General features: G+C 48.5%; 1 protein-coding gene across 1 annotated transcript in view; it reads left to right on the plus strand.

The window, feature by feature from the left end:
• Positions 1-12,299, plus strand: part of TSNARE1 (t-SNARE domain containing 1) — a 239,421-nt gene that overhangs the window by 136,690 nt on the left and 90,432 nt on the right. The window lies entirely within an intron of this gene.

Consider the following 12,299-nt stretch of genomic DNA (forward strand, 5'->3'; position numbering starts at 1 on the left):
GGCATCCTTTGGTTTGAAAATAGCAGTGCTGATAATAAACCTGCATCTGTAATTTCACACACACACACACACACACACACACACACACACACACACACACACAATAGCGTGTCCATGACGGAGGAGCAGAAGAGGAAAGATTCAGGGTTCCTGCCTTCATGGGGTTGACAGTCTAAGGAAAGAGGGCAGACAGAAACACCCAGAAGGAGAGGCCATACGGCCCAAGTGAGTGGACAGATAAGGACAGGGAGAGGGGACACCCATATACACTCATACTCACTCGCTCCCCCGCCCCCCCCAGAGACTGGCCCCAGCATTCATAGCATCTGGCCCAGGGTTAGGTGTCTGGGCTGAATGGAATCAGGTGAGATTCATCATGCTTTAAAAATGTCCGATTCCCCAACCTCTTGCCGCGGGCTGGCAGGGAGGTCCGGCACCATTCCTTTTCCCACACAAATCCTGAAACGTTCCAGGCAACTTTTTCCATTGAAAAAAAAAAAGTTGATTTTGTCAAGAACCATTTGGCCTGCCCTGTTAACCACATGAATAATTGCCCTTTTATGCCGTCCATCTTTTACGAGGTTTCACCATAAAATTCCCCGGTGATCGATTGGCTCAGCAGAGCCATCAGTGGCTGCGTTGGCTCCCGGCACGCCTCACCCTGAATCAAACCGTGACGGGTCGCTGAACACTGAACTTTCAGTGATAATTGGCATTTACATAACCACCACAGTCATCCTCTGATTATCTATCAGTAAGGAAAAGAGAGCTAACGCCTTCAGATTTAAGAGCCACTCGAAAATCACCATGTCTAAATTTAGACTCCAATCGGCCAGTGCCAGAGGCAGAGGCAGGACGGAGGATGGGGTGTTGAGATCTGGAGAAAGAGCCAACAGCCAGTGAGTTCCCAGCAGCGGGTTTTCCAGGTACCAGATCTCCCGTAATCCACCTTGGTGCCTCCTCAAACTCTCCTGCTCCCTTCTCCTCCACCTCCTCTTCCACCTCCAGTCCCCTCCTCCTTCCCCCCACTTCCTCCTCCTTTTCCTCCCTTTGGGAAAGAAGCTCTGGGAAAATCCCAGCACTAAGAGATGGAGAAATGAAGATGGGGCCAGGCAATCAATCACTGGTATTTAGTGAGCACTTACTGTGTGCAGGGCACCGGACTAAGCACTTAGGACAATACAGTACAGTGGAACACATGATTTCTGCCCTCAAGGATCTTGTAAATTAACAGGGAGACAGACATTGAAATAAATGATATGATGGAGCTGAAGGAAACAAACTATAAAGTTATATACAAAAGTGTAATGGGGAAGGGGGTGGGTTTGGAGGACTCAAGTGATGAGGAAATGCTGATGTGACAGTGAGGCATGGAGTGGGGTGGGAGGGGGAGAGTTAATCAGAGAGGGCTTCCTGGAGAGATATGATTTTAGTAGGACTTTTTAGATGGAGAGAACGTGATCTACTGGATTCATTCATTCAGTCGTATTTATTGAGTGCTTACTGTGTGCAGAGCACTGTACTAAGCACTTGGAAAGTACAATTCTGCAACTGATAGAGACATTCCCTACCCAACAACGGGTTCACAGTTTGGAAGGGGTAGACAGACAACAAAACTAAACAAGTAGACAGGCACCAATAGCATCAAAATAGATAAATAGAATTATAGCTATATACACATTAATACAATAAATAGAATAATAAATATGTACAAATATGCACAAGTGCTGTGGGGCGGGGAAGGGGGTAGAGCAGAGGGAGGGAGTTGGGGCAATGGGGAGGGGAAGAATTTGTTAGGAGGGAGTTCCTGACACTGGGAGTAACACATTCATTCAGCAGTGCAAGAAGCAATTTGCACACATGTATGATGTAGCAGGGATTTTTTTTAATGATATTTAAATGCTTACTATGTGCCAGGCACTGCACTAAGCTCTGGGGTAGATACAAGCTAATCAGGTTGGACACAAATCCTGTCCCTTATAGGGCTAAGAGTCTTAATCCCCAATTTACAGATGAGGTAATTGAGGCACAGAGAAGTTAAATGACTTGCCCAAAGTCACACAGCAGACAAGTGGCAGAGCAGGGATAAGAACCAGGTTCTTCTGGCTTCCAGACCCGTAATCTATCCACTAGGCCATGCTGCTTCTCATGTAGGTCGTTCCATGGGATTTTTAGCCACATTTGCAAGACGGGGAACTCTCACCATGTGTAGAGCCATTTCTGAACCCAGAAGTCCGGCTGCACAGGCGTTCTAGTAGGGAGAGCAGACCTTTATGCAGAGGCCAGAGTTTAATAGCCCGGACCTGGCCTGAACCATCTAGGCAGAAAGCACCATAAAGTCTGAATGATCATCCACTTTCCTCTCTCCTTGTTACCTATAATCAATTCCATACTGTATCTCCGTGGCTAAAGACGCCTCAGAAAAGGGATTTATTTCTTCATCGTTCCAAACCACATTCCTATCGGATAGGCAGCAGTCGAGCCCTTTGGTACACCCATTTTAGGGAGGGGAAAACCGAGACTCAGAGTGTGAAATGGCTTCCTCAAAGACACACTAGCAAACTGAGGGCCGAGCGAGAAAGAGAATCCAGGACCCTGCTCAGTCTCTGAAACAGGCCGCCCTTTCCTGGACAGCTCTCTGGCATGGCCTTAAGGAGGCCGGCCAGCACCCGGTGCTATTAAGAAGAACACAAAGGCCGAGTTGTGTGAACATTCAAATGGTACAAAACTCCGGCGACTCAGCCCTAAGCCCTTACAAGGATCCCGCCCAAAGAGGACTGAATGGAGCATTGTCTGAGCTGATGTTTTCTTCCTTCGGAGCTTTCAAGGTTGTGTGAATGTTCAAGGTTTCTTTTAAGTGCTCCAGTTCTGTCACTGGCTATTTCTGAGATGTAATGTTTCAATCTGCCAGCCCTAGGAGACCAGTTAATGGCGTCTCCAGGACTACACCGGGGGAAATTTTGCGGCCATGTCACGTCTCGGTGTTTGGGAGGTGTGGTTGACACTCTGCGGACCGCTGGGGTGATGGTGGTGAATCAGAGGAGGGAAGGTTGTTAGGATTAAATATGGAATGACAGGAAAAGGTAGATTTTTCTTCTCCTATCGCCCTTCGCTATCTATGTATCGCCTTGGTCTATACTGCCTTTCCACTTCTCGGGGGACCACGCTCCTTGTTTACCTGAGGGGGTGCCATCTCCCAGGAAAGTTCCTTCAGAACTCGGATTTTCCATTGGGAAAATCATCTCCTTGGTAACTCTGGATGGACCATTAGTCTTTTGGGGGACCACGGGGGCCAGCCACTTGGATCTCACTAGGTGCAGATTGCAAAGGAGTAGGAAGGTTTAGGAAAGACGCCTAATCCATAGTGACTTTTTATTTCATTGCTATCTGTCTGTTGGATGGTCTCTATTCCAGACCCATGTCTGCCTGTTCACTTGTGTTTCTCTGTCAGCCATTTTTACTACGCCTTGTTAAGTACTAGACCACAGGCCCAGGACCAGCCTGTCGATAAAATGTTTCCTCATGACATTGACGTTCAGGAGGCAGCAGCGTAGTGAGAGAGGAGTGAGCCGTTTCTGTCTCTCCTTTTGGTTCTCTGTGTTGCTGCGGATTCCTTAAGCCACTGTGACTCGATGGAAAGGTAGTAGTAGCAGTAGGAATAGTAATTGGGTTTATTAGGTGCCTACTGTGTGCAAAACATTGAGAAAGAAAATACAAGGGTGAGATGTATATATGGTCTCTGGCCTCCGAAAGGATCACAATCGAAGACTTATGTGGGGAGGAGGTTGCTGTCAGAGACAGAAAGAAAGATGAAACAAATAAAAAAGACACGATGGATGATAAATACGACAGGAGTTACACCATCTCAGACCCCTCTCCAACAGTTCTGAAGTCACAGTCATAATGGTTATCTGGGGCATCTGTTGGTGGCGGGGTGGGTAAGAGGGGTGCTCTAGATGGCCGAAGTGGCTTTCCATGGGGGGAGGGTGTCCCCCTCCCAGCTGCTTTTGATGTTACTCCAGATTGTGGGAGGGGCCAGAGTGTCCTGGGGACCTTCTCCCAGCCACTTCACCTGGGTCCTGCCTCCTTCCTCATCTTGTAGCCACCTGGCTTGTCCTCCCCTTCCCTCCCCAGGCTGGCAAATCATCCTGGAAGCAGTGGTCAAGCTCAAGATCAAATTTAAACAAAGGGAAAAGAGGCGATCAGAAAACTTTCCACTGCTCCTTCTCCCAATCAGGTTGTCGGCCAGTTGCTTCCTGAGGTCTGGACCCTGAAATAAATCAGGAGGTTTGATTAAGTGTGATACTCTGTTCACTTAATCTGATTAAGCTAATTATATCAGAATTGATTTGGGGGCACTCATGTAGCAAGAACAGGGATGTAATTAAATCGGGGGGAAGAGGGGAGCCTGGTGAGGCCGTGGCCTGTACAAAGAGCCATTCTGCAGGGCCCAACGCAGGCAGATCCGTAAGCCCGGGGAGACGATTCAGTGATTTAGCGTTTGAAAGAGGCAAGGAAGCTGCTACAGTTTCACACATAGAAAATGAGTCTCTTCACAGCCTGCAGCTGAGCAAAAAGAACCTGCTGGAAGAGAGGTGGGACCAGCATCTTCCCTTAAGTGGAATTAATCTGTCGATTAGTGCTACATATTGAGCACCTACTGTGCGTAGAGAACTGTCCTGAGCACTTGGGAATTAGAAGGAAGGATCCCTGTCCTCAAGGAATTTGCAATCTAGTGGGAGAGAGAGAGACAATAGAATACAAGTAGGAGAAGCAATGGCGTATAATAATAATAATAATAATAATGGCATTTATTAAGCACTTACTATGTGCAAAGCACTGTTCTAAGCGCTGGGGAGGTTACAAGGTGATCAGGTTGTCCTTTGTGGGGCTCACAGTCTTAATCCACATTTTACAGATGAGGGAACTGAGGTACAGAGAAGTTAAGTGACTTGCCCAAAGTCACACAGCTGACAGTTGGCAGAGCTGGGATTTGAACCCATGACCTCTGACTCCATAGCCTGGGCTCTTTCCACTGAGTCACGCTGCTTCTGCTTTTGTTAAGCATTTACTATGTGCCAGGCACTGTTCTGAGCCCTGGGTTAGATAAAAGATAATCAGGTTGGAAACAGTCCTTGTCCCACATGGGGCTCACATACTTAGGTCCCATTTTACAGATGAGGGAACTGAGGGTCAGAGAAGCTAAGTGAATTGCTGCAGGTCACATAGAAGACAAGTGGTGGAGCAGGGATTAAAACCCAAGTCCTTCCGACTCCCAGCCCCGTGCTCCATCCATTAGGCCACACTGCTTCTTATTATTAATAAGAAGCTGCAGATTTATATTAATGTCTGCCCCCTACCCCTGGACTCTAAGGTCACTGTCTAATGTGTCTAACAACTCTGTTACATTTAACTCTCCCAACACCTTAGTTCAGTGCTCTGCACACAGTACGTGCTCAATAAATACAATCGATTGAGAAACCTGAGGGGGTAGCCCCGCAGCCATTTCACAGAAGGATGGAGATTAGAGCCCAGAGCCTGGGGCTTCCGTCGTGCTGTCTGACCGTCATCTTTCCCCATCCAAACTGGCTTTTACAGTGCCCTCTGCTCCCGACCGCTGCTTCCAGCTCAAGTACTTTGCGCTCTCCCAGAAATAACTATATATATGATTTGTTGGCCAATCACTCAGCCACCCTCTCGCGGGGAAGAAAAATGTCTTTCCAGGGAATTCAAGTTAGTGGCCTCTCCTTTCGTTTTTATTTTTTCGTATATTGTCTGCAGTTGTGTGTTTTTTTCCCCCCTGGGGAGGAGGGAAGTCAATAAAAAAATAACACCATGAATTTAGAAATAAAATTTTGGGGAAAGAAGAGTCCAGGTGATTGAAAGCTAGGTTTCCGTGAGTTTGAACAACCCGTTCACCTCTATCAAGAAATGACTGTGCCCAAGCTTCCAGGCCGAGAAGCCGCCCAGGGCAACATGGCTGGAACTTTCTGGACCAACACCCCCGGGAACAGCTGGTCTCCTTGTGGGTCATTCACCATCTTATAATAACAAGGCAGCTCCCAGAATTCCATATAACTCTCATTCCTGAGCAGTATCAGCACCCCCATTCCTGTATCGGTATCATGTTTCCCTCTACCTGTTCTCAAACCGCCGAGGTGAGTGGAGATGAGGATATGTTTGTACATATTTATTACTCTATTTATTTATTTATTTTACTTGTACATATCTATTCTATTTACTTTATTTTGTTAGTATGTTTGGTTTTGTTCTCTGTCTCCCCCTTTTAGACTGTGAGCCCACTGTTGGGTAGGGACTCACAAGCACTTGGGAAGTACAAATCGGCAACATATAGAGACGGTCCCTACCCAACAACGGGCTCATGCTGGCTGTCTCCACAGACTCCCGTAGCCCCTGGGGCAGGATCACCACCCCTAGGCTGCCAGCAACTTTTACAGTTTGTCTATGAAGATGGAGAGGCTCCTTTGCACTGGGGAGTTTTCTACGAGCCCAAAGCCAGGCCCGTAACTTCTCAGAGCTGGTGCTGCTCGCTAAGAAACAGATTCCAGAAATGTTTACTAAATCTGCAGACTGTAAGTCTTTCCTCTACATTCTCCCTTTAACTCCAGGATTTTTTCTTTTTAGTTTTTTCTTAAAAGAGATTTATGCAAAGGGTAATTTGCTGGGCGGAATCATGCGGGGCTCTCTCCATCTCTGTTATTGTTCTTGTAGCTGGAGAATCTTCCCAATAAAATCAGTCTTATTATATCCTTTTGGGGAGAGAGAAGCCGGAAGCAAGTTACATCAATCAATCAATGAATCATATTTATTGAGCGCTTACTGTGTGCAGAGCACTGTACTAAGCGCTTGGGAAGTACAAGTTGGCATCATATAGAGACAGTCCCTACCCAACAGTGGGCTCACAGTCTGCCATTCCTCTTCCTTTGAATCAATCAATGAGCACCTACTGTGTGCAGAGCACTGCACTAAACTCTCTTGGGAGAGTACAGTGCAACAGAGTTGGTAGACATGATCCCTGTCCACAACGAGCTTACACAGCATCTTGATCATCCTATTTCTTGTAACGATTAATTATTCATGTTCAGTTGGAGTCCTCCCTTCTCAACTCGAAGTGAGGCCCAAACGTTTCACCCGGGAGAAAGTCTCCTCTCCAGTACCGTGGCATCTCTGGCCATGGTCCAGTGGACCAGGGAACGCTAGACTCCTGCCGAGCTGGAGCTGGCTACTGAATTTGCTTATGCCTCTCTAAAGAGGAAGGTATATGAGAGAATTATGGCCACCAGAATACAGATCTCAGGGACCCCTCCCGGCTCCCAGCCCATTCCACCCCGGCCCCGCAGAGTTGGAAGATTATGCAGCGGGAGTGGACTGCCAGGGAGCCGACTGGCGAGACCAGCCTCCACCTCCGCCCCCCCCGTCAGGTCCCGCGTTCCTGCTGGAAATAAAATTTCCGTTCAGGGCGCTCCAAGCTGCTGGCTGGGTAAGATTTCTGGCAGGCTGCCTCCTGGCCCACATTTCCCCAAAGAGACGGAAGAGAACATGGAAAACCCGTTTATACCTCATTATTGAAAAGTGTTAGTTTTAATTTCATTCTAGTCGGGGGAGAACAAAAAGGCAAGGAAGGAAACCAGTCCCAACCCGGGAAGAACCACGCCTGGCTCCACGCTGACTTGGCACCAGCTGACACAGATCAGACTGGAGGGGCTCGGGGAGTCCCTGGTGCCGTCGGGACCCTCACCGGTGGAGGTGGCAGCAAACCAAAATCCCACCAGGATGGGCAGAGCCAGGCCAGAGCAGCTCCAACTTCTCCTCTCATGTTCTGGGTGCCCTCTGCCCTGCTTGGACCCAAGAGGAGGGTCCAGGCGTTGAGGCTCCTGTGTCAGCATCTGGGGCTGACACGGGCTTCCTCCTCCCGGAATGTGTGGCCCACTCTGGTAGGAGACACCCTGCCCCCAGAGCAACCAGCTTCCCAGCTGGGAGTGGAACCGGAGAAGAGCAGGTGGATGCTTTCGGCCTACCTGCTTCCCCCTAGTTATTGGCCGCCTGATGACAGGATCTTTCAGAGCATGGGCCAGGCTGTTTCCCAGCCAGTAGTGGAGGGGAAGGAGCCGAGGCCTTTGGTGGGAGTCGTTTAGTCCATCCATCTTTCAGTGGTCTTTATTGGATGCCTACTGAGTGCAGAGCGCTGTACTAAGAGCTTGGAAAAATGGAACAAAAGAAGTAGGGTCTTCTTTCCTTGCTTTCAAGGAAATCAGAAGCTAATTGGCTCTGCCAAGCTGATGGAGCAATCAGTCGTAGGTGAAACTTTGTCCTCGGCACCTGGGGAAGGGTCAGAGGAAGGGAGAGGCACATGGTGGTCCTCTCCCTCTGGGAGCTGTCTGACTGATGGGGAGGCCTGGCTGCCGCAGCAGGCCCACCAATTTCAAAACCAACCCAGAGATCGCTAGCCAACTGAGATATAAAGAACAGCTCCCGGGCTACTGGGATGACTGAAAGGAAGCGGGGACAAACAGGAAGGCTTCTAAGAGGAAGGAGGCTTTTCAGTAGATCGCTGAAGGAGCAGAAAGGCCCACCTTGGCCAAGGTGAGGGTAAGAGTGGGGGAAAGAGTGAGCTCTCAATAAATACTATTGATTGACAATGTGGAGAGTCAGGTGGGTGGGGCAGATGTGGGGAATGGGGAGAAGGGACTGGCTTGGCATGGACATCTAAGGGGAAAACTCAAAACAGTGCCCTTCCCTGACCAGATTGGAATCCTTGTCAGCAAGGGGTAGTCCATAATAATAACAACAACAGATGTGGTGTTTGCTAAGCCCTTCCTATATGCCAAGCACTCTGCTAAGCTCCTGGGTAAGTACAAGTTACAATCTGGGCACACACAGTCTCTGTTCCACATGGAGTTCACAGGCTAAGAGGGAGGGAGAACAGCTATTGAATCACCATTTTAAAGATAAGGAAACTGAGGGACTGAGACGTGACGGGACCTGCCCAAGGTCACACAGTGGGTGGGTGGCGGAGCCAGGATTAGAACCCAGGTCTTGTGATTCTCAGGCCCGGACTCTTTCCATCATCAGGCCTCGCTGCTGCTCCATCATCCTGCCCCCTCCCTTGTATGGAAGGAAAAGAAGGTGAGAGAGTGGAAGTTTGGCAGAAGGGAGCAGAGGGTAATTGAATCAGCCCAGGGCTCTGGGACCTGAGCTGCTAGCCACTCTCAGGCCTAGTGATAAAATGTGATATTAAAGTAGCCACTGGGTGACATGCCAGTGACAGAGTGAGCGAGACGGGGAATTGTTTTATAAATGTGCTTACCAGGATAAACAGATTTGATTGAGGGCAGGGCCATTCTGTCACACAGCACTATAAAAGACAGAAATTTATGGCAATCCATTTTCACACTGTGCCAGAGGGAGGGAGATAGAGAGAGAGGTTGTGAAAGAGACACACAGGGGATGAGGCTGGGTGGGGCAAGTGTGTTTCCTTAAGAGGATTTTAAGGAGGATTCAGTCAATCAATAATATTTATTGAGGGCCTTCCTGTGTGCCTGGGAGAGTACCTAAAGAGTTAGAAAGCATGATCCCCTCACCTTTGAGGAGCTTAGAGACTAGCAGGGTAAGACAGATACTTAATAGACTCTACTACTCCCCTTCTGTATAATTTATTTACAACATAATTCTGGTCCTCATGGAGTTTATAATCTAGGAAGATTTCCACCTCAAGCAATGAATGAGTGGTATTTATTGAACACTTACTAGGCATAGAGTATTGTATAGAGTGCTTGGTAGAACCGATAGAACAGTTCCCTGTCCACCAGGAGCTTGCAGTCTAGAGGCCCCCCAGGAAGAGTCCTGCTGAACACCCACCTAACGTGATGACTGTAGCAGAGCCAGACTGCCAGAGGTGTCAACCTCTGGGCCCGGGTCCGGAATCCTGGCATTGGCATGACCTCCCTGCTTGGCCTCAGTTGCTCTGGGCTTTTAACACCTTCTCCTGGTCCTGCCTTTGCCTGACTTTCATTCATTCAGTCATATTTATTAATAATAATAATAATGATGGCATTTATTAAGCGCTTACTATGTGCAAAACACTGTTCTAAGAGCTGGGGAGGTTGCAAGGTGATCAGGTTGTCCCACGGGGGGCTCCCAGTCAATCCCCATTTTACAGATGAGGTAACTGAGGCCCACAGAAGTTGTGACTTGCCCAGAGTCACACAGGTGACAAGTGGCAGAGCTGGGATTTGAACCCATGATCTCTGACTCCAAAGCCCATGCTCTTTCCACTGAGCCACGCTGCTTCTCTAAGCACCTACTGTGTGCAGAGCAGTGAACTAAGCACTTGGGAGAGTTCAATATAACAATAAATGGACACAATCTCTGCCCACAACAAACTTACAGTATAGAGGGGGAGACGTATGTAAATTTGAATAAATAAATTACAGATATGTGCATAAGTGCGGAGGGGCTGGGAGGGGGGATAAATAAAGGGAGCAAGCCTCCTCCCCATCCCCCCACCTTACCTCCTTCCCCTCCCCACAGCACCTGTATATATGTTTATACAGATTTATTACTCTATTTTACTTGTACATACTATTCTATTGTTTTAATGATGTGTATCTAGCTTTATTTGTATTTATTCTGATGACTTGACACCTGTCCACATGTTTTGTTGTCTGTCTCCCCCTTCTAGACTGTGAGCCTATTGTTGAGTAGGGACCATCTCTATATGTTGCCAACTTGTGCTTCCCAAGCGCTTAGAACAGTGCTGTGCACATAGTAAGAGCTCAATAAATATGATTGAATGAATGAATGAATGCAGAGGGAATGGGAGAAGAGGAAAGGAGGGCTCAGTCAGGGAAGGCCTCAGGGATGAGATGTGCATTCAGTAAGGCCATAAATCCGGTCGCTCTCGAGGCAGAGAAATATCCACTGGTGCTGTGACACCGAGCTGTGTGTGCAACACAGTGGAACTGGCCCTCAGGAGTGTGGATGGCTTAATACAAAACATCACCATTACTGCAAGAAGCATCTCAGGGCGATTCCTGCACAGCCCAAAAACCTACCTCTCCTCTCTTCATCAAGGACAGGTCTATGCAAGGATTCCAGGAGCTGAAACCCAGGATCCAAGGTTGAGTAGGAGGAAACCCACCCAAACACCCAACTCCCAAGTCAGGCAACTCTATTATATTGGACTCTCCCAAGCACTTAGTACAGTGCTCTGGCTACATTAAGTGCTTAATAAATACCATTGATTGAGCCACTCCTCTTATGTTGGGCCCATTTGGCTCTGCCTCCCCCAGTCCTTAAGTAGTGGAGCCCTGGCTCTGTTAGGTGGTGCCCAAAGACTGGGTACCTTGTCTCCCCTCCCATGCTGTGGATGGGAGCACCCAAGGCAGGACAACATTGGCTATCTCTGAAAATGATGGGGTGTGGGGGAGGTAGTAACAACAACAACAACAATTTTGGTATTTGTTAAGCGCTTACTATGTGCAAAGCACTGTTCTAATACAAGGTGGTCAGGTTGTCCCATGTGGGGCTCACAGTCTTAATCCCCATTTTACAGATGAGGTAATTGAAGCACAGAGAAGTTAAGTGACTTGCCCAAAGTCACACAGCTGACAAGCGGTGGAGTCATAGTACTGGAGCTGCTTCATTTTCCCTGGCACCACTTGCCTTCCTCCTTTTGGTTCATAGCCTTGACCTCTGCCCTTGGCCTGCAGGTGGAAGGTGTGCAGTGCCAGTCCTGGGAGTTGAAGGATACCCAGGCCCAGTTACCGAGCCAGGCTGACACTGGGCCAATCTCTCTGGAGCACTTACTCTGTTCAGGGCTCTGTACTAAGTGCTTGGGGGAGTAAAATATACCCCACCGACTCTGGCCTCACTCCATCTCACTGCTCCTCCAAGAGGGGCTGCGTGGTCCCAGACACACACTTACACAAACACACCACATAGCGACAGCCTCATCTGTGCCCTTCTCCTGACACTGAATTCATCTCTGCCTCAGGGCTGCCCTCTTTCCAGCAGGGAGGGTCTGGAGTCCAGGGGTAGGGGGAAGAACGGGCAGGGGTCTCTACTGACTGGGCTGTTGGGAGTGAGGGACCATCTCTAATGTTGCCGATTTGCACTTCCCAAACACTTAGTACAGTGCTCTGCACACAGTAAGCGCTCAATAAATACGATTGAATGAATGAAGGAATGAGGGGCAGGGACTATGGTTTGATTAACTGGGGCAGTTTTTCTGTTAGTGGACCATGGCCAAGGTTCCACTCATCAGAAGAGGAGTGGGT

Source organism: Tachyglossus aculeatus, chromosome 18 (genome assembly GCF_015852505.1).
Source record: "Tachyglossus aculeatus isolate mTacAcu1 chromosome 18, mTacAcu1.pri, whole genome shotgun sequence".
Lineage (NCBI taxonomy): Eukaryota > Metazoa > Chordata > Mammalia > Monotremata > Tachyglossidae > Tachyglossus > Tachyglossus aculeatus.